General features: G+C 35.9%; 1 long non-coding RNA gene across 4 annotated transcripts; it reads left to right on the top strand.

Annotated features, from left to right (window-relative positions):
• Positions 1-13727: 13727 nt before the first annotated feature.
• Positions 13728-26008, top strand: LOC131625923 (uncharacterized). Of its 4 annotated transcripts, XR_009290985.1 has the most exons (8): positions 13728-14293; positions 14531-15215; positions 24480-24573; positions 24648-24848; positions 24927-24998; positions 25217-25476; positions 25600-25647; positions 25734-26008. It is a non-coding gene; the product is annotated as an uncharacterized LOC131625923 (long non-coding RNA). The 4 variants fall into 4 exon arrangements; XR_009290983.1 differs by having other exon boundaries at positions 25217-25647; XR_009290982.1 differs by lacking the exons at positions 25600-25647; positions 25734-26008 and having other exon boundaries at positions 14613-15215; positions 25217-25480.
• Positions 26009-26343: the final 335 nt, after the last annotated feature.

The raw sequence follows: 26343 nt of genomic DNA, 5'->3' as shown, positions 1-26343 counted from the left end.
AAATATTTATTATTTTCCGTTCTATCAATAAGCATGACATTCATAAACTCCAATGAAAAAGTTGATTTGTCAATGCATTGTTTTTTTAAAATAAAGAGGGGCTAAGCCTAAAAAATATAAAAAAAACACTACACACAAATAATCCTAGCGGAACTAATTCCTCTAATGTCATCGCCAAGAATACTCAACACATTATCAAGCGCCATATCAAAACAGACAAGTTTTGGCCTAATACGACACCCAACATTTGCTAAAGCATCCGCACATCTATTTGCCTCTTTATATGAGTGGAATATACTAACATCCTATGGCTTCCACATTTGGATTTGAGCTATAATCGACAAACTCTACTGATTATTAGAGTTACCATTCTCGAAAGGATGCACCACCATTGTGGAATCCACACTAATTTCAACCTTCCTTAATCCTAATGATAAGACGAGCTTAATACCTTCATATATATACCCAATAACTCATCCATCAAAACATTACTCTCACCAAGAAATTTTGTGAATCCACCAGCCACTCTCATCTCTAATCACTCATTTTCATCTAGAAATCATATTGTCTTTACATGCTCCGTCAATATTTAGCTTCACCCAATTCATTTTCGGAGGTGCCCAAGCAATCAATTTAACCACTTTGTCCCTTTAATCGCTCATTGATTTTTTGAATGGATTATGATTTTGTTTCTTGAAACACTAACCATCAACCATATATTGTGGTTGGAATGTTATCCCTTGCCTTAGAAAGTTTGGAAGCATTCATGTTACAATGTTTGGTTGTATTTAAGTTGGGGACAAAATTGTTGGTTGTTAAAAGGATGAAAAATAAAGAAAATAAACAAGAAAAAAAAAGGAACAAGGAAAAGCCTTGAAAGAAAAAATGGCAACCATTATGTGCCAACAATTGTTTTCAAGGGTGTAGCAAAAGAGCAAAGAGAAAATGGTGAATAATTTTTTATTGTTTAAAAATTTGAGAAGTGATAACTCTTATAGGTTTAGGCAATTTTGTTTCATTTACCTTTAAATATGACATTTCTTTATCAACCAAGCCGAATTACAACTCATAAAAGTCCTTTGTGATTTGTGTTTTTATGCTTTCAATACGAGTTTTTTTTATGAATGCATAATTTAATTAAGATGTTAGCAAGATTGTTGGGTGTAAGTCAAGTTCCCCACTTTTGTTCTTCATCAATTGATGAAGTTGCGTGCTAGCTGTGATTCATGTTTGAGTATGTATTGTCTTAGAATTTCTGAAATGTGTTTTGTGCTTAGAATTTGTTTCATGATCATGGTTTCCTTGTAGTATATTGGTAAACATTATTTTATTTGTGCTTTTAAACTTTGAGCCATGCATTCGTTTTCTTTTTTCAAAACTTGCTTGATTCGTGATTTCTTGGAGGTTGCTTTTGTTTCTTTAAGTTTGTAAGATTCTTGTTTGAGGACAAATAATATTTTAAGTTATGGAGAATTTGATAAGTGCCAAATTGTAGTTATTAATAGTATTTTATGGCACTTATTAGCTTGATGTTTTGGACTAATAAGTCAAAACCTCAACTTTTATGTAAATAATACTTTGATCTTTTGCATCTTATTTTGTAGGTTTCCTTGCATTGGTGAAGAATTAGAAATTAAAAGGTAAAGAAAAGCTTCAAGAGTATTTTTTTTGAAGGAAATCAAAAGCTGCGGGTTGGGCTAAGCGCGGTCAAAGCGCGCTTAGAGGTGGCCAGAAAAAAGGTAGCGGGATAAGCACCTTTTTCACGTGCTTAGCGTTGTTTGTGGTGGTTTATGCTTTTTTTCTTTTAACCGTGCTAAGCGAGCTCTACTTGTGCTTAGCGCAGTCTATTTTTTTTTGTATAAATAGCATCTCACTTTAGTTTTTTAGAGATACACTACATTTTGGGGATAAAGAGGCTTAGAAAACAATAGGAGATGGTGCATCTTGAAGATCGGGTGCTGGGTTCACATCAATCATTGGGAAATCACGATTGATGCATGTTCATCTTCACTCTTATCTTTGTATTTATCTATCATGAGTAGCTAAATCTATTTCTTGTTGGAATCGAATGTAAGTTTATCGTAATCTTATGTATTTTTACTAATCATGGTGTTGTCTACAATCTATTTATGAATTTATATCAATGTTATCTTTGTTTTGCTATTTATATTCATGGGTTTGAAATGTTATTGAGAAAGACAGTTCGAAACTTGATCTAAGATATGCATGTGTTAGATTCTAAACTCTAGACATATATTTAGTCTAACATTCATAGAGAGTATCAATTCTTAATACTCTGTTTTGTTTAATAGGCTTAGAGATCGTCGATTAAATAATAAGGTTGGAACCGTTTAATAGCTGAGAGATCATTGATTAAATAATAAGGTTGGAACCGCTTAATAGGCTAAGAGATCATCGATTAAAAGGTTAAAATCTCATTAGATGTTTAGACATAAACTCTATTGTGAGCGATATGTGATGGTATTGATGAATGTTTATATTTTGTATAACTGGTTAGTAAATTGAATATTCTATCGGTGAATGAAATCCAATCCTGACAAGTTTGCATCTCTTTGAAACTTCATTTATCTGTTTTTACATTATGTAACTTCAATCATTAAACATCTTGCAAACTTCCGCTTAAAATAATAGTAACTATTGAACGGAATTGATATCGCATTAATTCTTGTGGAGAGGATAAAATAAATACTTACACTTTTGATTGCAACTACTAGAACAACAGTTTTTCGCTGTCCATAACAAACAACTTTATAAAACTGATTTTTCACCAATTATTTTTAATTAGGTATCAATTTTCCCCCTCTAGATAAGTTTCCTTTATAGCAACCTGCCCTAAAAATACAGACTTAGAGTCGCCACCTATTCTGAAGGGCGAATAGGAAACCCTACGCAGTTTAGAGATCGGGGTAAGTTATTATAATCAGGTCGAGGGAAGGTGTTAGGCACCCTCGACCTTTTCCTAAGGTTTGTTCTAAGGTAAAGGTTTTATGGCTAAAATTTAGAGGTTAACAGGTAAGGACATGAATAGGGTGGAAATTGAGATTTGAGATGAATTGAGGTTAATACTCAGTATTTTAGAATATTTTTATACGGTATTTTGGTTCGTTGCTGAATTTATTCTTACACAAACGCCAAGTACTGTTTATCACTTCACACACACTGTTTATTTGAGATTTATTTGCAGATAAATAGTACTGACGCAATTGGTACAGAATTAAATTTTGCAGGCGCAGAGTCCGAGGATTCAGACAGTACTGGTAACAATTAAATTATTACTGTTTTTGTTTCCCACTAATTTTTGTACTATATTATTGTTTTCAAATCTCTTTCTTTCTTTTACAACGTATTTTGTCAAAAAAAAAAAATCTCTTTCTTTCTTTTCAAATCTCTTTCTTTCTTTTCAAATCTCTTTCTTTCAAATCAAATCCTAACTTTATTCCATACATCTTTCTTTTCAAACCCTACCATACACTTTCTTTCAAAACCTACTATCATTCAAACTTTCCTTTTTTGTACGGTATCACTTCATTCCCCAACGTCTCCATCCTTCTTTTCACTCTATAAATACCCCTCATTTTTTCCATAAAATCTCACATCAAATTACACTCATTCCCCAAATTTCTATCATACTATCTCATAATTATTTCCTCTTCTTCCCCAGCAAAAATGGCAAAGTGGGTGGATACGTTTTTTCTTATGGTCATCACTGTTGTTACGGTGATCATGTCCTTTTTCTGTCTGCATAGTCCTGAGAAATGCGGACCTGGGATGCTTACACTTCCGTGCATCTATTTTTCTGTTGTTTATAGCATGGGTCTTTAATCGTCATATTTAAAGTTTGTCGTATCTTTCGCTTTCATATAATGTACCGTTCATTATATTTGTCGTACTGTTCGTTACATTTTTTTTGTAATATTTGTACTGTCAGTATTAAATATTATACTATCTGTTATACCGTCATTTAATTATCAAAATAATATTATGTGTGTTTATTGCTAGATAAATATTTATTTCTGTGCATTAAATCCTCTCCAATTTTATTATCGATAATTTCGTTCGCGTACGGTATATTTTAATTATTTATTATGTTTGTGTTTTTCTAACAAATCATGTAAATAATTTTTCACCATTAACACAACAAAAACAAAAGAAAAAAAATTAACTTTAACTGTTAAGTTTTCCCTTTAATTGCTATGTTAATACCCGAACAGCCAGTTAACAGTCAAACCCGATGACAGCACGATTCTCCGTGTTTTGTATCATCAGTCAAATCAATCTTTCACATTTCAAAATTCCAAGATTTTTGTTCTAGAAGTCTTCTGATAATCACAAGATCAATAGAGACTCAACACTGCACAAAAATCAGGTACGCTTAACTGTCTCCTACACAAACAGTCCCTAACTAGGGTTTTTGTTTTTTCCAGGAGAACAAGTTTTTTGAGACCTCAAATGGATTTCATGGATCTCCATATGTCATTTTCAAAGTCAACAAAAAGTATAAGCCAAGACATTACAGGTCATTTTCAAAGTCAACAAAAAGTGGTTTTTTGTCAAAGCCCATAACATCAAGATAACTTCTCCAAATGCAAAAAAGCTTCCAAAGTAGATTGTAGAGGACATCTTGAGGTTTCTAAAAAGTACAAGAACTCCTTCATATGATCAAAATTGAGGGAGATATGCCTTGTTGAAGTTGGCTATTGTTTGGGAAAATGCATGAAACCAACATTGATCAAATTTGTTTTTTTTCCAAAAGAGGCCAAGCATTCATGATCCAAACATGATTCTAATGATGTCAAAGGCCTCCCACGACCAACATAAGGCCCATGACATTTTTGTTTCTTTTTTAATTTAATTTTATTACATTTAAAGTTAAATTAAAAAAGAAATGGTTCAAGATAATGATTCAAGGCTTTTGTCCTTAGCTTGAGTCACCAAGTTAGCTTAACTTCTGCAGCATAGAGGCACAAAGGATCTATGGCAAGAGGGGTGAAGAAAAATTAAAGCCATGGCCAAGAAATTCAAAGCTTTTATATTAAAAAATTCAAAAGTTCAAAGACAATCAATGCTTGTTAGCTTAAGATTGCAACACCTCTATTGCCTATAAATGGATTAGAACACTTCAGCAACACACACACACGAATTTTGAATCAATAGCATGCTTGTATCACACTTGTATCAACTTAAAATTTTCAAAGAAAGCTAAATTTCGAATTCTGAGTTTAAGCTAATTTCAATCCAAATTAAACACTCAAACACGATCCTTAAGCATCACTGAACATATCCAAATCAATTTCAAGCCTTGAAACTCATTGAATCGAGCACTATAGCTCACAGTTTGTCCAAACATAAACCAACACGAATTTGATTATTCATGCATATTCAATAAGATGTATTCCCATATTTGTGTTTAGTTTGGTGCTCTGATCGTTTCTAGAGCTTTAATTGGGTTTTAATGGCTGTTTCCATTTTAGGGTTCTTAAGCTAAAATTTGGGATCCTTTGATTTAGGCAAAATTAGAGGAAATCAGTGGCATATTTGAATTCAGGGGACGATTTTAAGCTTAACCATGGTCTCCTAAATAATTTATATTGCTTGTATGAAATTTTGACATGTGCAGGTCTTGTAGCTACGGACCAAAACCGTCACTAAAAGCTTTACCTACAGTTCCAGAGCCTATAGCAACGGAGAGAGGAAGAAGATGAAGGCGTGGCAAGCTCTGGTTAGCCAGAACGCGCGCGCCAGTCTTTTTTAAATTCTTGGTTCCCATGTGCGCTTTCCATCATCTTTCCATGCACCCTCAACATCTGAGCCACATGATCAACCTGATTGCACATCAAACGCACCAAAACACGCATCCATACCATAGACCCTCTAATCAACCACACAGGATCACAGTTTTAATTTATTTTTCTATTTCATTTAATTTTCTTTGCAAAATTATTTAAAAATAGTTTTAAAAATCAGAAAAATATGCAAAAAATATTTTTAGGGTAATAAAATATTGTATTAATTTTTGACTCAAAAATATTTTATTTTTCTTAATAATTAAAATATTTTGTTTATTTAATCAATATATATTCATATATTTTCCTTTTAATTATTTTAACCTATCAAAAAAATAAAAAAAAATATATTTTTTTATTAAATTAGGTTTATACATTATAAACTAATTTTGTACATATTTAGAATATTTTTTTTCTTTAAGTGTAATTTATGTGTATAATTATTTGTGTAATTATATGTCAATTAACTTAATAATCTCAAAAACAATTTCAAAAAATCACAAAAAAATTAATTTTATTTTAAAATTAGTTAACAAACAACTTGGACATATTTTAGACTTAAATTTTTAGGTTTAAATTTATTTCTAAATTTTTGACTTTTTAATTAAATTAATTATGCATTAATTTTAATTAAAATCAATCATCCAAAAATCCAAAAATATTTTCCCTTTATCTTATTGCAATTTAAATTCATAGATAAGTGTATAGGTTGTCAAATTCATGTAAATAGCGTAGTTTACATTTCTCGCACAATCGATGTAATAGCGTAGATTTATTTTCTGCATTTTACATTCCCGCACTTTAATATCTGTACATATAAAACTGCGTGTATGGTAAGAATAAAAACTGAAGCGCTAGATCACTAATTTCAAAGACAAATAACATATCTGAAACAAAACACAATCACACTTGCACCTCTTAGGGTAATCCCTGTTACTCTTTTCAAAAATCAATTCTACTGTTTCAAATACAAATTCAAATTTTTTCTGTCTGTATCCAGTCAAGGAATTTTTTTAAAAGAAATGGGAAAGAACCTTATAAACTCAGGGTATACCTCCTAATTGTTTGCTCAATCAAAAACAACAAAAGCATTTCCACATCACTATTTTTCAAAACAAACTTTCAAAAGACTACACTTTGTATATATCCAAAAAAGGATCATTACAAAGTTAAAAAAATCTTTTTCAAACCATCAAACTATCTCTCGAAAGATAAATACTTTGTATACATATCCGCACAAGGATCATTACAAAGTTAACTCTTTACAAAATATTTAAAACCACATACAAGCATTTCAAAGCAAGACAAACAATTCAAACAAGTGAGCTAAGCAATTAAGAGTCCATCGATAACCATGGATACAAAGGGTGCTAATACCTTCCCTTTGTATAACCTACCCCCGAACCCAAAATCTCTTTAAGGTCTTTTTCTGTTTCTTTTATAAACCTTTCCTTAATTGGATAAAATAAAAGTCGGTGGCGACTCTCTGATTTTCACAACTCAAAAATAATAAAAGAAGATTCAGTTCGCATCCCACAAAAAACCGAGGACGACACTTTGGCATACACAAATTTACATCAATTAACACATTTTATACATCAAATAGCCACAATCAAGCATCAATTTCCATGGAATCCAGCAATTATCATGCAACAATTCTCATGCAAGCATTATCACAAACATCTATGACAGGAAACTTGCAACAACATTGGATCTATCACTTCAATTCATGTGATCATCAACAAATCTTAGATCAAACATCTTGAATCAACATTTAATCATTATCAACATAAATTATCAACAATCTCAATTAGATCTAACAATCTACATCATGCTATAATCAACAATTAAGCACTTAATTCAAGATTCGAACACTAACTGAAAATGGAGATCGAAGCGACGCGCGAACACGAGTGCGAATCGAAGATGAGAGTGCGAATCCAGATGCAAATATAGGGGGAGAGAGGCGCAACACTATGGAGGGAGACAGAAGAAGATCGAAATATGGAAAATCAATCTTCACGTTCTTCGTGTTCTTCGCGTTCTTGAGGAGATTGTTGAAAAAAATGAGAGAAGAAGTGAATTTGATCTTTGAGAGAGTGAGAGAGTATTTTGATTTTTGTTTTTGACTGAAAGAAATTCTGAACCTCCTTGCAAAAATGAGAATGAAAGAATATATAGAGTGGCTGAATATGCACAAATTCTAAAATAGCCCTTTCTAAGCGTGTTTCGCAAACGAGCTCCGCCGCTCTTGAATTTTTCTAGAATTTTTGGTACGGAAACAACCTTCAGGCCGAACAAAAAAATGTCAGGAACATCGAGAAGGAGCTGCCATAAAAAATTCCAGCTCAATCAGGCAAACGGATCAGGAGTTATGATTTTTTTTACTATCCAAAAACAACGGTTCCGCACCACCGTCTATTCATAAACCTCCAATTCGAAAGCCTTCCTCAAAGAATTGGCTTCCGAACCGAACACGAACGTTGTAGAGAACGCCGATACACTCATACGGCCTTCTGGTTGAAAGTTGCGGATTTTACAAAGATGTCACAAAATAAACTTTTCCTTTGAACTGTCTCGGAAACAGCAGAAACTCTTGATATAAAGCGCACGGGAATGCTAGGCCTTTGTCACGATAGGGATTTGATTGGTCCCTGACGAGAGCTGGAGAAAAAGAACCTTGATCCTGCGATCACAAAACTGATGATATGAATGATAATGCATATGTCCTAATGCAAAACGTAAGCCAGTTAAAAGAAAAGAGAAGGGCAAATTTTGGGGTACAACAGGAGTAAAAAGTATTTATGAGAGTTTTGTTACGGTGTTGTGGTTAGTTAGTAATTTACTCAAAAAAGGTTTATCTCTTGCATAATTCCTTCAAAAGAAGTTGTAGTTTGGTTCGTGGGATAAACTAGTTTAAAGCTCTTGTTTGGTTCGTGAGATTATGCAGGTAATTTGCCTGTTTGGATCCATGTTAAGCCTATGAAAAGATCTTCGTTGGTTTGTGAGATTAGCCAGTTAAAATCTCCTATTTGGCTCCTGAGTTCAATCTGGTGTAAAATCTCAGTTTGATTCTAAGATTACTCCCATGTAAAATCTGGTGTTTGCTTAAAGGATTAGCTAATGTAATGTCTCTTGTTTAGTTGTAAATAGGTTTGTTGACATAAATTATGAAAAGTAACATCTCATTAATTAAAAACTCTCAAGAAGAAATTTTTCGGGCCAACAATATATCAAATTGTTAGGACGAACCTATATAAATTATTGGTGCATTTCTTTTTTTCCTAATCTCTTTACTTTGATGTTCTTTATTTTTTTTTGTTTTTTCATACTTTCATTTCTGATTTTCTTTCTTTAATTATTCTGCTACATTATCTCTATTAGTGTTGATAAAATCAACTTAGTCATTTTTATAACTCATCACTTTCATAATTGAACCATAATTTTTGAGCTACACAATTCAAACCCCCCTCCCCACACCCTCTTGTGTTTTGAGTCACCTGTCTAACAAATGATATTAGAGTCTAACTCCTATTATAAGACTAATCATCTCCGGAAATAGAATGATGACTTCAAACAATTCTTTTAAAATGAAGTTTTTCTAGAATACACATCCATCGTTTGATGATAAAAGTTTGATCTATGAAAAGCTAGAATGAAAATATTTTAAGACTATTGTTTTTATTTATGGAATTTTGTTACTTATGGTTCGTTTATTCCTAGTGACGCTGTTAATAGTGAAGTAGTAAATAAACTTAGTAATCTATGGACCGAAGAAGAAAAGACAAAAGTCTAACTTGGTTTTAAAGCTAAGTACTTAATTATGAGTACTTTAGGCACTAGAGATTACTTATGTTTTTAATTATAATTTTGCCAAATAAATATGAGACACTCTTGATTTTCGAGATCGAAAAGATTAGTTGAAGAAATGAGTGAAAGATCAACACCCGAAGTAGCGTTTGAAAACACTATATGATAAATGGACGATCCTCTGAAGAGTCAACATTGAAAAGAATTTTTGAAGAATCAACATCCAAAATAATTTTTGATGGGACAACATCCGGAATAATTTTTAAAGAGTCATGATCCAGAAGAAGTTTTAGAGATCCATCATATTAAGTATCAAATGAAGAATCCACAGAGAAACCTCAAGAGATTCATGAAAATATATATATTCAAACATATATTTGATAATTTGTCTGAAGCTTCTTATGAAGTATCTTCTAGAAGAACAAACAAAAGAATTAAATGAAGAAGAACATGTATGCTTCAAAGCATCATATGATATAGATCATAACGAAGTAACAACTATAACTTATAAGATATTTAAGTTCCCTGTTAGACTTAATAAGGAGAATGAAAAATTAGAAAGAAACAACGGAGAAATTAAAGGTTATATTGAGATTCTTGAAAATAGTAATATAGCTGAAATAGCTTAGAATAGAAGATAATTGAAAAAATGTGAAAGTGTTTCCATGAAAAAGAAAGTAAATGTTTGAAATTTGTGTTTCGTGTAAAAGAACTCATTTTTCACCCATAAAATTAACTCAACAATTTATTTTTCAAAATGAGTTAAAAAATAATAAATATGTTCACTTCCGAATCTTTCAAAATATATTTTGACAATTTTAATTAGATGTAATTGATTTGCATATGCATTGAATTTTAATTAGATGAAATAGTTTAACGGTTTAACCCAATCTTTCTGTTTTCTTTATAATATGCTTGTAACTTAATTAGTCTCTCTCTCCACAGCTTATACACACTTTCTTGTTTTTCTGAAACACAGCTATTCCCTGGTCATGGTGAAATTTTCTCCCCCTCTTTCGTTTCACATAAACAACAACGATAAACAACAATGGTTTATTGAAAATGAGAAACCACATGTTTATAAATGTGAGTTTTGTCACAAAGTATTCCCCACAGGTCAAGTACTTGGCGGTCACAAGACTTGTCATCGATCCAACAAACAGATACATGATCATCATCATGTTAATAAGGCTCAGAAAACTATGAAGGTCACTTTCTCTTTATCTTCTTCTCCAAGTTATGATAACAATCTTGATACGGAACAGAAAAGACATTCATGGACTAGGGTTTTCAAGGCTACCGTTTGCTGCCACCAAGATTGTATAATCCCAAGAAAAGGAGCAGAAGAAATCTAATTCATGATCGACTTGTTAATAATACTGCTCCAACATTACAGTTGTTGGATATCTCACGAATCTTGATTTGATTTATCCTGAGTGTAAAAGGATGAAACTTTCAGGCAATGGGAATGAAACGGAGATGATGCAGAAACCATTTGCGCCGCTAACAAGTGATGGTATTGATGAAACGGAAGTGAAGGAGGAGAAGAGCTTGATCAAAGGTGAAACATCGGTGTCAAGAGTTCACTACAAAAAAAACTCAGTTTTACCAGGTGAAAGCCACCCCGCAAATACCAATATCACCCTGCAACGCAACAGTTGCGAGGTGGGCTAACCACCTGGCAAAAACCTTAGTCGCAACTTTTTGCAAGGGGATAGGCACCCCGCAACTTTGCCAGGTGTTTTACACCCCGCAACGTTGCAAGGTGACCAAGGACTACCTAATGATCTCATCAAAAGGTAACCATACTAAATATAATATCTCAGGTCAATCTGTTTGTTAATATGATCTTAGAAATATACATTTTTTGTATGCTAATGTTAACTTCCTTGCATGTTATATAGAGGAGTGGCTATTAAGGATCCAACTTCTAAGTTTTAATTATCAAGTCAAATAATTGCTTTTAAGGGCACATTAAGCAGTTAACAAAATCATCACAAGTAACTGCAAGCTGCATTAAAGGATAGTTACAAATTATCTAGCACAGAACATTGTATTCATACCAAAGCTTTACAAATATTTTTTTAAATGGTTTACCACACACTTTATTTAACTTCACATATGGATAAAAGTCCTTCATTATTACTTTACTCAAAGATTCAGTCTTATGTTACACCATTGTACATTATTTATACAGCAAACTAAGTGGACTTGGTCTAACTAACAAGCTAAAAGGGGTTAATAGTAACCGTAAAAATAAACTAAGTGTTATCTAATACTGCAATCCATGAAAATGTCTTGTCCCCTTATTTCTAACCCATTTTTTGTTTATCTCAGAGATGGATTATGTGAACCAAGAAAGTTACGCAAAGAGAAAATAGGTTCATTCATCAATTTTTAATTTAAGGTTCTAAACGCATCTTCTTGTTCTTGTTCCCACTTAAATGCAATATTTTTCTTAACAATCTCATTCAAAGGAGCAGACAAAGTATTAAAATTGGACACAAAACACCTATAGACGCTAACAAGTCCATGAAAACTCATAGCATCACTCATGCATTTAGGTGTAGGTCAATCTTTTATGGCCTTAATTAATCTTTTATTCATCTACCTTGACACTTTGAGTACTCACTACAAATCCTAAAATAACTTCACTTTGACAAAAAGTGAATTTTTTTCAAGTCAGCCCACAACTTTTCTTCTCTTATGATTTCTAAAACACTCTTGAGATGCAAGTTCAGCCTATACACAAATATTTCATCAAAAGAGACAACCACAAAATTTCCAATGAAATATCTTTCTTGTTGAGATTGTTCACTGCTCTTTTTGTTGACATGCATTGTCACATACTTTCTTGGTTCACTTCATTAAAAAGTCAAATCCTCCTAAAATAACCATCTTACAGCAGCATACATTTGGAAAATTGTGTACATATTTATAAAATCATACAAAAACAAAGAGAGAGGAAAAGAGATGAACCAGTTCATACAAAATCATACAAAAACACAAAATCATACATATTTATAAACCCAAATCAGTTCATACAACCAGTTTATTCATATAAACTTGTGTACCTTAATAATGGGTTGGAGGAAGAGATGAACCCAGCAACAAAAGGAAACTTGAACCACCAACTTTACTTTGAGTCTTGATTTGTAAAATGAAATTGGGATTTTTAGGGTTTCTTTGGGTTTTGGGGTGACTTGTTAGGGGAAACAGAGAGAGAGAGGAAAGAGTTTTCGGTGGTGTTGGTGTGAACTGAGTGCGTGGGAAATGGAAAGGCAAATGTTTTCTTAAAGAATTTTGCGGGGTGAGAAATACCCAGCAAATATTAATATCGTTGAAACTTGCGGCGTGCATTCCACCCCGCAACGTTTATGTCTGACATTTGTACTTAATATTTTGTACCATCTTTAATTTTCAGATCTATTTTCCCTCCAGTTTTATTAGAAATGTTGCGAAGTGGTACCCACCCCGCAAATAAAAGAGACGTTGCAAGTTGCTAGGTGCAGTCCACCCTGCAACTTATGTTACTGACAAACCACACCTTTTACACTGTGCCATCATTAATTGCCAGATATATTTTCATTTAAATTTTAAAAAAAACTTGCGGGGTGATTCACACCTCGCAAAGTACATATGCATTGAGACTTGCGGGGTGGTGCGTACTTCGCAACTTTTGTGTCAGAAAAATCAACAAAAGGTCTCCTGCCACACTGACTTCTCAATAAATGTGATATTTAATTTTTCAATAACTATTTTAAAACATGGTTGCGGGGTGATTGACACTCTGTAAACCTTTTTTCCAAAATTTCAACCCACACTTCCTCTATTGCGAGATGGAAAAATATTTATATATATTTTTTTAAATAAATAGGTGTTGCGAGGTGGTTTGCACCCCGCAATTGCAATAGTTTGCGTGGTGTTTATCACCTGGCAAAATCACCCGGCTAATTAACATTTTTCTTGTAGTGGTTGTTCGAAACTTTGATTTGAACATGCTTCCAACTAATGATGTTTATGTTGAAACAAAATTATTTGCATCATCTTAGAATAAAATGTATTTAAAATGTTAATGATCCAATTATTATAGAACCTCTTTTTCTCCTTCAATTTTTACTAATCTATAATATAAGAAAATTGTATCTTTTCCAAGTTTCAGTCCGGTGCTGCCAAGTGGCTCTTCTGGATCCGCCACGTCACTACTGATTTCTCAATTTCTCTCCCTCCACCTTCCATCAGTTACTGATATTTACTTCCCACAACCTTCCACTTTCCAGCAGTTACACATGCTGACTCTTTTGTTTCAACTGCTCCACTTTGGCTGATTACGTTACATGACGTTACAATTTGTTCCCCAACTTCTTCATCTTTACCCCTCCCTTGCAATCATTGTTTCAGCAACGTCTTCCTTTACTCTCTCTGTTTCATTGCCTCTATCTTGATCTCCGAAGCTTGGCACCAATTATAATTGTTTTCCCAAATTCTCCAATATTCATGAAATTACCTGTGCAATTTCATCGTTCCTAATAGATCGATGATTTTTCGTTATTCGTTCGAACTAACGATTTTCGTTTTGTTTGATTTTCACAGGGCAAGGCTTTTGGTTCCGGTCATCGCACCGTCGTAACATGTTGTCTTGGATTTTCTCATTGTTCCTTTCGTGCTATAAGAAAGAGGTGTATATTGTTACTTTAATTTAATTACATCGTTTTATTTGTGTTTTGGTTTACGACTAACAATTGTTCAATTTCTGATGTCGTCACTGTAGGATCTAACTACTACTTTTTTGTTTACTAATTTTGCTTTTCAATTGGTTTATTTGATTGTTGTTGTTATTTGTTGATGCTGATTTGCTGGTTTGTTGTTTTAGATTACGATTGCTTGTACTAATTTTTGTCAGTGATTTACTGCAGATTTGGAGATGAAAACATTATCGATGTGCGATATTGAAACTAATCTATTGCTAAATGGAAGCTACTGGTTTTGTCTCTGCAGGTGCTGGACTGATGTTTGTCAGCCTGCATAATCCTCAAATCAAGGAAGTCTCTTCATTGGTTTTTCTTCAAACATGCTGACAGTTATTCCTTTCCATTGAAAGATAAGTTCAATTATCCTTTCTTGATAACTCTATGTGATTCACAAGGTGAAATCATTCATGAGTATAAATAATTGGTTTTACTGCCGATTAGGAAAGTTCTATACACTTTAGCAATGATTCTCTGTATAATGGTAGGCCAAAATTATATATTAGAGTGTCTTTTTAAATTATGAATTGATGCCGTAATTTTTGTAATATCGCAATGGAGTTGCAGATTCTAAAACGGATGAATGGAAAAATGCAGTATTGTTCGATTAGCCTGTAGGATGTTGGAACACTAATCCATGCATTCAGGTTTACATTAAAACGGACTACTGATGCAACAAAGTACTGATGCACCAAAACAGTATCGAGCTATGGTTTGATCCGAGTAAATCCGTTCACTGGAACTTAAATGCTTGTGACCCTTCCCGTTGGGGTACGGTACAAATCGATGGGGAGTAAGCTGGATTCTTCAAGTACTATCATCAATTTCCAAATGACATGGTCGATTTAACGTTGTAAGATATAATGTTGAATTATTTTTTTTTGAATAAGCAATGATATTATAACAGGGAGCATAAGGGATACTCCACCCAAACAAAACGGAAAACTCCTACAGCTCGAAACAAAGGAGCGGAAGGATATTCCAAGTGTGAAAATTACAAAGATCTCCTAACTTATAAAAAGCTAAAAGCCAATTCCAAGAGGAACGGATAATATCCGACATACTCTCCAAAAAGCTAAATAAGTCTTTTCTAAAAATACAAGCATTACGCTTCAACCATAAACACCACACCGTCGCCAACCAAATCACCGCCATAATAGTCCTCTTTGTTAAATTCTTCACTTTATCACAATGGGCGAAGAAACCTACAAACTCTTCAAAGGATAACTCCATACCATCACCGATCCAACTAAACACCCTCCTCCAAATCCGCGAAGTTATCTCGCAATCTCCTAGTAAATGCATTAAGGACTCCTCCCTCTTCATGCACATAGGACACAATAAATCATTCAATTCCACCAAAATATCTCTCTTAAATAACTGGTCTTTAGTTGCTATTCTTTTATGAATTAAACGCCAACCAAAAAACAGAATTTTTGCAGGAGCTTTGATTTTCCATAAGAAATTCACTTCTTTGAACAATCTAACACAAAGAGGAGGGCCCGAGAGATTAATTTTGAACCTCTCATAACACGACTTGACCGAGAACACTCCCGTCGAATTTTCTCGCCAAGCAAAGGAGTCTTCTTGCTGTTCGCTAAAACAGAATTGCTGCAGCCTGGCAGACAGTTCCAGCAGCAAATCAACGACAGCACTGCTGTCCACGTTCTGCATACTACTCTCAGCCAGCAAATCCGCAAGGTTCCAGTTCCAGCCGTCTTCCCCTTTTGACCCTGCTTCAGCCACTGACACAAGATGATTATCCGCCAGAACAAATAACTCCGGATAAGCCTCCATTATAGGCTACTCATTCAACCAACTCGCGTACCAAAATGGAGTCTCCTTACCATTCCCCACATTGCAAACCACCCCTCTCGCAAAATGCTTATCTCCCAATCTATGATAATTATCCGATATCAAAACGTCTCGCCACCATATGGAATCATGCTTACCCACCACCGAGACATCTCCGATCAAGACTTTAAGTTTCACATTTCCATATCTAGCTTTTAAAGCATCACACCAAACCGCCTCCTTTTCGCTTAAAATCCTCCACTTCCACTTACTAATAAGCGCCGCATTCATAATTTCCACATTTCTCACACCTAAACCACCTTCCTCCCTAGATTTGCACACGGTGTCCCAACAAACCCAATGAATCGATTTCACTAAATCTCCACCACTCCACAAGAAATTACTTTGAATTTTTCTAATTTCATTAAGCACCTTGGATGGAGCTTTATAGAAGGATAAATAATAAATCGGGATAGCGTTGAGCACCGAGTTAATTAGAACCACCCGGCCCGCTACACTAAGATTCTTACCTCTCCAAGCAACTAGCCTCTTCTTCAAAAAAGAAATCAACTCTTTCCACATTGTGATTTTCCTCGGATTACCTCCCACTTTAACACCTAAAAACTTAAACGGTATACATCCCACCTTGCACGCAAGAAAGGTCGAGGCTGTAACGCTCGGAAAAATAAGTATATGCTTAATTTGGACGTTTGTGACGTTTATTGGAATTTTACCGTTTTTGGAGTCGTTTCAGTCAGTATTAGTTCGGGATGGCGGACTAATATTTAATTGAAGGTTTTCATATTTTTGGTACTAGAAATATCATTAAGGTAATATTCCGCGTTTTGGGGCGTTTGAACGATATTTGAGCGTAGGGGCATTTTGGTCATTTCCGCGGGGTAGATATTTTCTTTATAAGAAGGAGATATTTGTGAGAAAGGAAAGAGGATGGAAAGAAAAAGAAGAGAAAGAAAGAGAAGAGAGGAAGAAGAAGAGCAAAGAGGAAAAACAAGAGAAAGTGGAGGATTCTCAACCGAATCGATTGTCGATCGTCACAATAGCAAGGTAAGGGGGTGAATCTAATTTATCTTGGATGTATGACTCTTATAGTCTTGTTCTTGTTCTTGTTCTTTTTTATTTCTATGCTTGACCAACAATGGTGGATTGTGAGTTTTGTGAGTTTAGAAGTTATAAACATGATTTTGTGGTGTGTATGTGTAGTATGATGATAGATACCTTCATTGATCATGCTTTATTTTCCATTTCTATGGCTTGATTGAGTTTGGATAAAAGTTAGGTTTTGAGATAGATTGATGAATCAACCATGGAAAGTTTGATGTTAGGTTGTTTCTATGGTTTGTATGTGTTGTATTGGTGTTATAATGATGTTTGGGAGTGGTTTTGGTGGGTATAAGGGGCTTGGAACAGTTCTGGTTCGTTCTGGTTTTTTCTGGTTTTACGCAGGTCCGCTGAGCGGAGGTGGGTCCGCTGAGCGGAGGTTCTGTTGCAGAAAATTCTCTGCGAAGGTCCGCTGAGCGGAGCTGAAGCGGACAGCAGCATTTTCTGTTTTTCCAAAACTTTGAAACTTCGTAACTCTTGAACCGTAACTCCGATTTTGTCGCCATTCGAAGCGTTGGAAAGCTAACGCAATGGACTATATTATTATCTTATTAAATGATTAATAGTATGTAGTATCCCATTATTTTTATTAGGATCAAGTGATGAGTTGTGTAGTATGTTCAATTATCCAAACTTTGAAACCTTGTAACTTTTGATTCGTAGCTCCGTTTTGTACGCCGTTCGAAGTGTTAGGAAGCTAGTTGGATGTTCTATATGATAGTATAGGCTTGGTTAGCTTGTTATTAATTAGTTATGAGGTGTTGTTGATGAAAAACACATAATTGTTTATATACGCGATATGATTGGTAAATAATCCTAGTGCTTGGTGGTACTTGTTAATGATGTAGGATGTAGTAGTGGGTGGTTGATTATCATAAATGGTTTTGTGAACTAGTGCATGATAAATCATGATGATGTGTTGTGTGAATGTTATCGTATTGGTACTAGGTATGTGATTAGTTGTCGATAACATGAGATCATGTTCATATGTGTTATGTATTAATGAATGTTCATTCTTGATATGTGACGATGTTTGGTTGTTTGTTATTAACATGATGTGTGGCCTTATGGCAAGTAATTGTTGTTATGAAAACGATGTATTATCATTGTTGAAATGTTGTTATTACAACTTGTTGATGATGTATTGATGGAGTTGTGGGCCAATGGCCAATATTAATTGATGTGATGCAATTATGCGATCATTTATGCCGATGTGGCTAGTATGTTTTGACGGTGAATGTGTGCTGTGTGCTTATTAATACCTGTGTGGTAATTATGGTGTGATATAATTGATAACGATGTTATTAATTGGTGATGTATCCTTTTGGATAGAATATAAACGGTGTAACGTGAGTATGTGACCGTGTTATATTGTTGATGACGTTGTTGTCGTGTAATAGAGTCATATATTTGCACAGCATAACATTTCATTACGTTAATGGCGGAATGCTATTAACAGGTGGCCTGAATTGGCAATTATTACCAGTGGGGGCTTAATGCTCGGTAAAAAGGTGTATTTGCCCGAGTGGCAAGAGGTCATCAGTGGGGGCTAAATGCTCGATGACATTTAGTCGTAGCTTACTGCTCGACAAAGGTGTATTTTCCTGAGGGAAAGAAGTCCCAGCATAATGCTCGGCAAAGGTGTATTTGTCATAATGACAAGGAGGAGTTTTACTCCGGATTTGGTACCACATGCATATGCATAGTCGACTCTCATTCATCATTGTCTGTCTGTATAATTTAATGTTATCATTCATGTGTCACATTACTTATATATTGATTGTGGTTGAATGAGTGGATTACTTTGTTGTATGATTCTTGATGATACTTGTTGGCATTACTACAATTGTCATGCTTTCATTATGAATTATATTCTCACCCTTCTGCTGATTTGATGCTTGAGTGGCATCCTGCAGATTATCCGCTTTGGGAGTCTTTTGGAAGAGGTAGTTCCCCAGTTGGTCTTGTCGGTCGCTCTGATATGTAACACTGGGTAGTCGGGAGTCTGTTGTTATTTATTTGTATATGACTCTTTTGAACATGTATATGTGATAACGTGCCATTGTATATTGTAAACACTTTATTTTGGAAAACTCCTCTTTGAGAGTGAGAGCTATACGTATATATATATATGTTCATATCTTCCGTGTGTTATGTATCATTTTATTGGCAGGTGTGTATGCTTTTGGCATCGTTGATGTCCGTTTGTTTTCTAGGTATTTGTTTGGTTACTTAGTGTAACATCCTAATTGTGTTGTATGAAATTTTAATACTCTGATATTTTCTTGCCTAAATGCTTTGGGTAGAATTGGGGTGTTACAGAGGCCGCTTCTAGGAACCAATCCCCCACATTAATCCCATAAATATTACTTTTGTTGAAATTGATACGCAAACCCGACATGATCTCAAAGCCTCTAAGGATAGTCTTCATACACCATAGGTTTGCCGTATCACCTTCGGAAATAATTATAGTATCATCCGCAAATTGGAGCAAGTCAATCTCCTCATCCACACCCACCTTGAACCCCCTAAACTCTCCAACTTCTTTCGCCTTCCTCATAAGAGCCGAAAGCACCTCCATCACCAAAACAAACAAGAAAGGCGACAAAGGATCTCCTTGACAAAAACCTTTTTCAACCTTAAAGTCCTTAGTTGTTCCCCCATTAACAAGAACGGACATATAATTAGTGAAGATGCAACCTTCCATCCATCTCATCCATCTCGCACCAAAACCCATCCGCACAAGAACAAATCTCACAAAATTCCAACTAACACGATCATAGGCCTTTTCAAAATCTACCTTTAGCACCACACAACTTTTCTTCTCTCTTTTGGTAAAATCCAACACCTCATTCACCACTAGGACTCCATCCGAGATACTTCTACCCGGGACAAAAGCCGATTGATTCTTTGAAACAAGATTTCCTACCACACACTTTAGTCTAGCCGCCAAGAGTTTCGCTAGTATTTTGTACAAACTACCAACAAGGCAAATAGGTCTAAAATCGGCCAAAGTTTGAGGATTTTTCATCTTTGGAACCAGAGTTATGAATGACGAAGTGCAAGCTTTAGTGAGCCTTGCCCTTTCATAAAAATCCGAAACAAGTTTGCCTAAGTTACCTTTCACCACCTCCCAATTGCCTTTGAAAAACTCTAAGGAATAGCCATCCGGCCCGGGACTTTTGTTCCCGTCACACGCCCACACGGCATCTTTTATCTCCTCCTCCGAAAAGGGTCTCTCAAGCCAAACGGCTTCTTCTCCACTCAAGCACTTAAGAGGAACCTCTTCCGGAATAGGTCTTTCCAAGTTTTCTTCTTTAAAGAAATTTTGGAAGTAACCAAAGATCTCATCCTTTATATTCTCCACTCCCTCTACCCTACCGTTTTCCCCCTCCAAAACGGTAATAGCACCTCTCCTTTGCCTATCTTCAATAGCATTATGATAGTACCTAGAATTTTTGTCTCCATCATGCATCCATAGTTCTCTAGACATTAACCTAAGCATACAATCTTTCAAGTGCAAATTGTTACGGATTTCAATCGAAGCCTCTCTCCTACTATTAACCAAATCATCTACATTCCCACCAAAATTGTCCACCAACAAACCATCCATCTCGTTAAGGTTTTCCACCTCCTCTTTAACTTTCAAATCGATCCATCCAAAAACCTCCCTATTCCAATCACGAAGGCTAGCTTTCAAACGCCTAAGCTTTTCATACAAAATAAAGTCCCCCCTACCACTAACTTTGAGCTTACCCCACTCTTCCGAGATAAAGGTCTTGAAATCTTTATGTTTAAACCACACATTGTTAAATTTAAACGGTTTCGGCCCCCAATCTAGCACTCCTACATTCAACCGGATCGGAGCATGATCCGAAATGTCTCTTTTTTCAATTCTTTGATCCACCACTCCCCAATCATCCGCTAACTTCCTCGATATCAAGAAACGGTCAAGCCGACTCATAGCCTTACCATTGTCTTTAAACCAAGTAAACTTCCCTCCAACACACGGGATATCTATTAAACCCATATCTTCAATAAAACCCCGGAACTCCTCCATCCCTCTAGTACTCATAGAGAGACCATCTCCCAACCTTTCCTCCCTTCTTAAGATTTCGTTGAAGTCACCCACAACACACCAATCATCATTACCACTGCTGAGCTTCCGAGCAACTAATGATCTCCAAACAACTCTCCTATCCACGGCACAACAAGGGGCATACATATTGACGAGATTATAGCAAACTCCTTTCCAAGACGCATTAATACCAACATATCCCTTCCCTCTAAAACTGAATTTAAGGGATAAAAGATCCTTCTTCCAAAGGATAGCCATACCTCCGGACGCACCTAATGAGTTATACGCCGTCCATTCGACATCACTACTCCCCCAAAACGATTTCGCTATCAAATCATCAAAACAAACTAACTTGGTTTCTTGTAAGAAGCAAGCATCAATATTGAAATTTTTAATTAGAAAACACACTCTCTTCCTCTTCAAAAGAGAACCCCCTCCTCTTAGATTTAGAGAAATCAGATTCATGGCAACGATTCTTCTACCGTCTTCTTTCCTTCTAAAACAGCTTTATCTTTCCTTTCCAGAATTTCCAGCAACTTAATGCTCATACTATCTTCTACCACCCCACTGACACCTAGATTAGTGATGGCATTCCACAATCTCTTTCCCACCTCCGAACAAGAATTATGACTAATTCTATTGTTACAACGCAAAAAATCAGACTCTGCTACAGAGAATTGTGAAGAAGACTCACCAGAAACGATGGAATCGCCCTTTGGCGGTTCAGACACAGAGGGCTCTCTCGCATTCCTCACCTTAGCATCATTCCTGGGGCCAATGCACGCGTAGAACGAAGGGGATATGTCAACAATTTTCCCCAGGTCCTTCACCGGTTTCATTTTTCTTTTTTTGAGAGTAGTCTTTGATTTTTTCTTCTTTCTGAGCCTTCTACATTCCGAATCAAAAGAACATGGGCCTACACCCTTATCACCCTGATTCGGTCCATTAGGAGATAAAAAAGGTGGACCGCTAAAACCAGGCCCACGTAACAAAACCGGAGAAGGCCTCACACACCCACCAGTGGTCCCACAATTATTTAAACTCTCCCCTTCTGTTTCTTTCTCCACGTCATTAACAATGGGCCCACCTTCTATAAAGCTGTTAGCAACCCTACTCACTTCACCTGAAACACCTACACCCCCCATGTCCACTTTCTCCACGATGAACGGTGCCTCAATAAATGCCTCTGCCTCCTCTTCCCTTGACAGCGCCTCCTTAAACGGATTTGAAGAAACATCAGTCTGCCTTATACCTTTAAACTTACTTGGTTCCTCAAATGGTGTAAGTTTTTTAAGAGCTGCTGTACTCACAGACTGAGAACCACCCTCTGCCCTACTCCCTACCTGAAACGTCTTAATCAAATCCACTGAAACCTTTTTACACCTTTCTGCCTCGAAATTAACATTCATCTCTCCCATGCTCTCCTCCTCATAGAACTCACTTTCCGGTGAAACATTAGATTCCGACAAAGCTTCATCCGGCCACCTTTGCACCGTCATCATTTCGTTAAACGATGAAAAGTCTTCACTTAAGCTTATCAGAAAAGGGACGCCGTCGATAACAGCCTTAACAGAGTCGTTGATCAACTCCCTCCTCCCTGTCTTGATACAAACTCTCGCCTCATCCAATCTAATTCTCGCTTCCGTCGACTCTGCACTTTTGATATAAGTTCCAACCGTTTCCGTAACCACCTTGAAGAAGCCTGGACCCCAAACATTACAGGGAAAACCAGATATTCTCAAACACGTAAGTCTTTCCGTATCAACATCGTTGGGAGCCCAGGGTCTAATCGAGGAAAACCAATTCTCCCACCACCCTCTTCGCTCCTCAATCAAAGCTTCCACTTCACCGCACACCAAGTCTTCAAGGACACAGAGATTAGGACCTAACACAGTGACCCTAATGGAGAATAGACCTTCTTCATAAAAACACTTTTTAATCTTTAGCGCCACCTCCACATCTTTGAAAACACCTACGTACGCCTTAAGGTAACGATCTGTTTCATCCTTATCTGCCACGAAAAAAATAGTCTTGCGCCCCGTTGACGCAGCACCGCTGACATTCCTCCCCAAACGATTATGAACTACATCCACAAAGGATCTCTTGTCCACCCAAACCTTAGAGCTTTGAGGTTGCACCAAACCCTCCTTCCTCTCCTTTACACCCTCCTTCCCTCCCCTGCCTGTATTCCCTAGCGACTTCGCGGAATCCTTAGCTAGACGCTGAAACCTTGGAAGGTTCGCGTGCAATTTTCGTCCTTCGAGAATCATACTATCCAGTTTGATACCCAACAACTTCTCATCATCGACGTCGTAGAAACGCACGAAGCCATACCTCCTTCCAAACCTATCCCTCTTAGAAGGGATAACAACTTCATCGATGGCCCCAAGGTCCTTGAACTCAAACAACAAATCCCTAGCCTTCCATTTGCTTCTGAACTCCGTAAAGAAAAACGAAGAAACCACGGCTCCATCCGTCTTGCTTCCTTCACCTTTTGCTACATCCCACCTTCCTCCACCTCCCCTATTGTAAGAGTTCCTTACCACCGTCGTCCATCCTCCCCTCTTTTGGTGCATTTGTTAAGAGAGGGGACAAAAACTGGAAATAAAAAATAGATAGCACCTACTAATTGACTCCTCAACAATTAAAGAAACTATATTATCGCACCATATATTAAGTAGTTGATTAGATGAAGTTTTACTATTTCATTTCTATCCTCCAAGGTAAGGATATATGATTGTCGGTATTCTTCTAAATGCTGACAATGAATATTCACATAATCCTTCTAATGCCAACATGAAATCCGTCCATTTTACGGTGCACTAATTTTCATAATATTCTTTGAACATTATGTTTACAGGGTGGTATTCATATATTCATATTCTTGGTAATGAGTTTAGTACCTAAAGGTTAAAATAAGACCATGTATCTCCAAATTTAGTCAAAAATAAATGTGAGCCTATAAGCTACTGAGGGGGTGATATTCCTTCTTGGCATAAAGCATTGTCCATGCGAAGCCGACTGTTTGAAATTTATGTTGACATGTGATTTTGGCATCCTGGTACAGACTTTCATTCTTAACATGTTTTTTTTTATGATTGAGTGATGTGGTGATCAATTTGTTAGGGCTGCGTGTTGGTGGAGATTAGGGTCCTTATAGGAAATCTGAGAGGAATTCTTTGCTGCAAGCTTCAATATTTTTAGCAACGTGAAGTGGAATGTATGGAGGGTTAATTGTGTATTTGTATGGATCTTAATTGGTAGAACTGACATATAATGAGCATTATTTTGCAGGTTGTTATATGTACAACAGGCTGTTTTGGTGGCCTTGGTTTGATGGCCTCCGGACATTTGAAGATGAATGTTTGGTGCGGATCTGGCGCGACCAGATTGTGCTATTCTGAACTGCATGACCCGAATTTAGGATCTGAAGTGATTTCCTCTCGGATTGAACATGATGTATAGGTATAACTTTGTCTTTCATTTGGCTTTGAGGTACGTATCCGCCTTGGTGTGTGAAACTGTTTTTATATTAGCTTGCTACTTAGACTGACATGTGTTCACCCGGTGCAGGTCAGGAATCGTAACGATGTTAGCTGGTAGTTAAAAGTTAAGTCAAAAGGAAATCGAAGGTTAGATGTTAAGGTGGGCTATGTTATTGAACCTGAACTTGTGTATTGACCCGGATATGATTGTTTTTGTGATGCAGAAATTTATTCTATGTTGATTGGACTTAAGATTTAGGGGATCAATTTTGAAAGTTGAAAGTTAATACTTGATGTATGGATGGTTGTTAATTCTGTAACTTGTAGTAGCTTTTTTCCTTGAATTCAATGTCTATAAAAGTGTATTATTTTGGACAGGAAGTATTGAATGCAGAATGTGTATGTACAAGTTCGGTGATGAGGCTGCCCGTGACGCTGCTCCGAGTGCAAGGCTGACTGAGTAGCACGTCTACATCCAGATGTCTCACTTCATAGTTCATATACATTTTAGGTGCGGAATTTTGAGTTGAGAAAAGTTAGCATCCGTTGCGGCATTCTATGGATGGGATACTTGTCATTTTTCAATCTGAAATGTTAAATCACATTGATGCTGATTGGGTTGATTCTCGTCATTTATTGTTAGTTTGCATTGTCCTGAATTTTCTCATTTATTTGGAACTGTAATAATGTTAACTCTGTCTCCGCCTTCCTGTTAAAATGTGTCTTTAACTATCATATGAGCTACTACTCCTCTTTTTTAGGTGCCTGGAGGTTAAGTTGGTCAAGGTCGGGGGATTTTGAAAATCCAAGTAATATATGTGTTTATGTTTGAATGGGATCTGCCATACTATCATAAGTTGCAGTTTAAAAAAGGCTTAACATTCTGTCTTGGTAGGGGCTGGTGACAGTAGCGACGTCTCCGGGATTTTGTTTTTCGATTCTGTTGAATTTGGTGCTACGAGAAGGGTGCTTGTCTTGAATACTATATCTTTGGGGACTGTTTTGATATTCACATCAATCAATTTTTCCGCAATAACAGGTGCTGGGAGTATGGTTTTTATTTCAGTTTATTTGGGGTAGGCTTTGGTGTCTTGTGTTCGGTTTGCTTACCATATGATTTAGTTTGGTGTAATTAACTCTGATGTAATTTAGCACTGCTGGTGCTTGATCTGTTATAATTGTTAAGCCAGTTGAAGGTACCTTTGTTGTCAATATTGGAGACCATGGTCATGTGAGTCCACTTTGTTCTGTTTTAAAATCATGAGTATACTATTGTATTTTATAACATGGTGCCTTATTTTCATGATTTGTATAATTTGCACGTGCATACGTGCATACAGTATCTGAGTAATGGATGGTTAAAAAATGCTGATGATCAAGCAGTTGTGAATTCAAACTATAATAGTTTATCGATAGCAACATAGTACTATTTTTTATCTTTCCCAAATAACACAGAAGCTCATTTTCTTATTTTGTATAAGACAAAATACAAAAAAACACTTATT

This window comes from Vicia villosa, unplaced genomic scaffold, assembly GCF_029867415.1.
Source record: "Vicia villosa cultivar HV-30 ecotype Madison, WI unplaced genomic scaffold, Vvil1.0 ctg.000251F_1_1, whole genome shotgun sequence".
In the NCBI taxonomy this organism is placed as follows: domain Eukaryota; kingdom Viridiplantae; phylum Streptophyta; class Magnoliopsida; order Fabales; family Fabaceae; genus Vicia; species Vicia villosa.
This window is presented reverse-complemented; position numbering and strand designations above follow the sequence as displayed.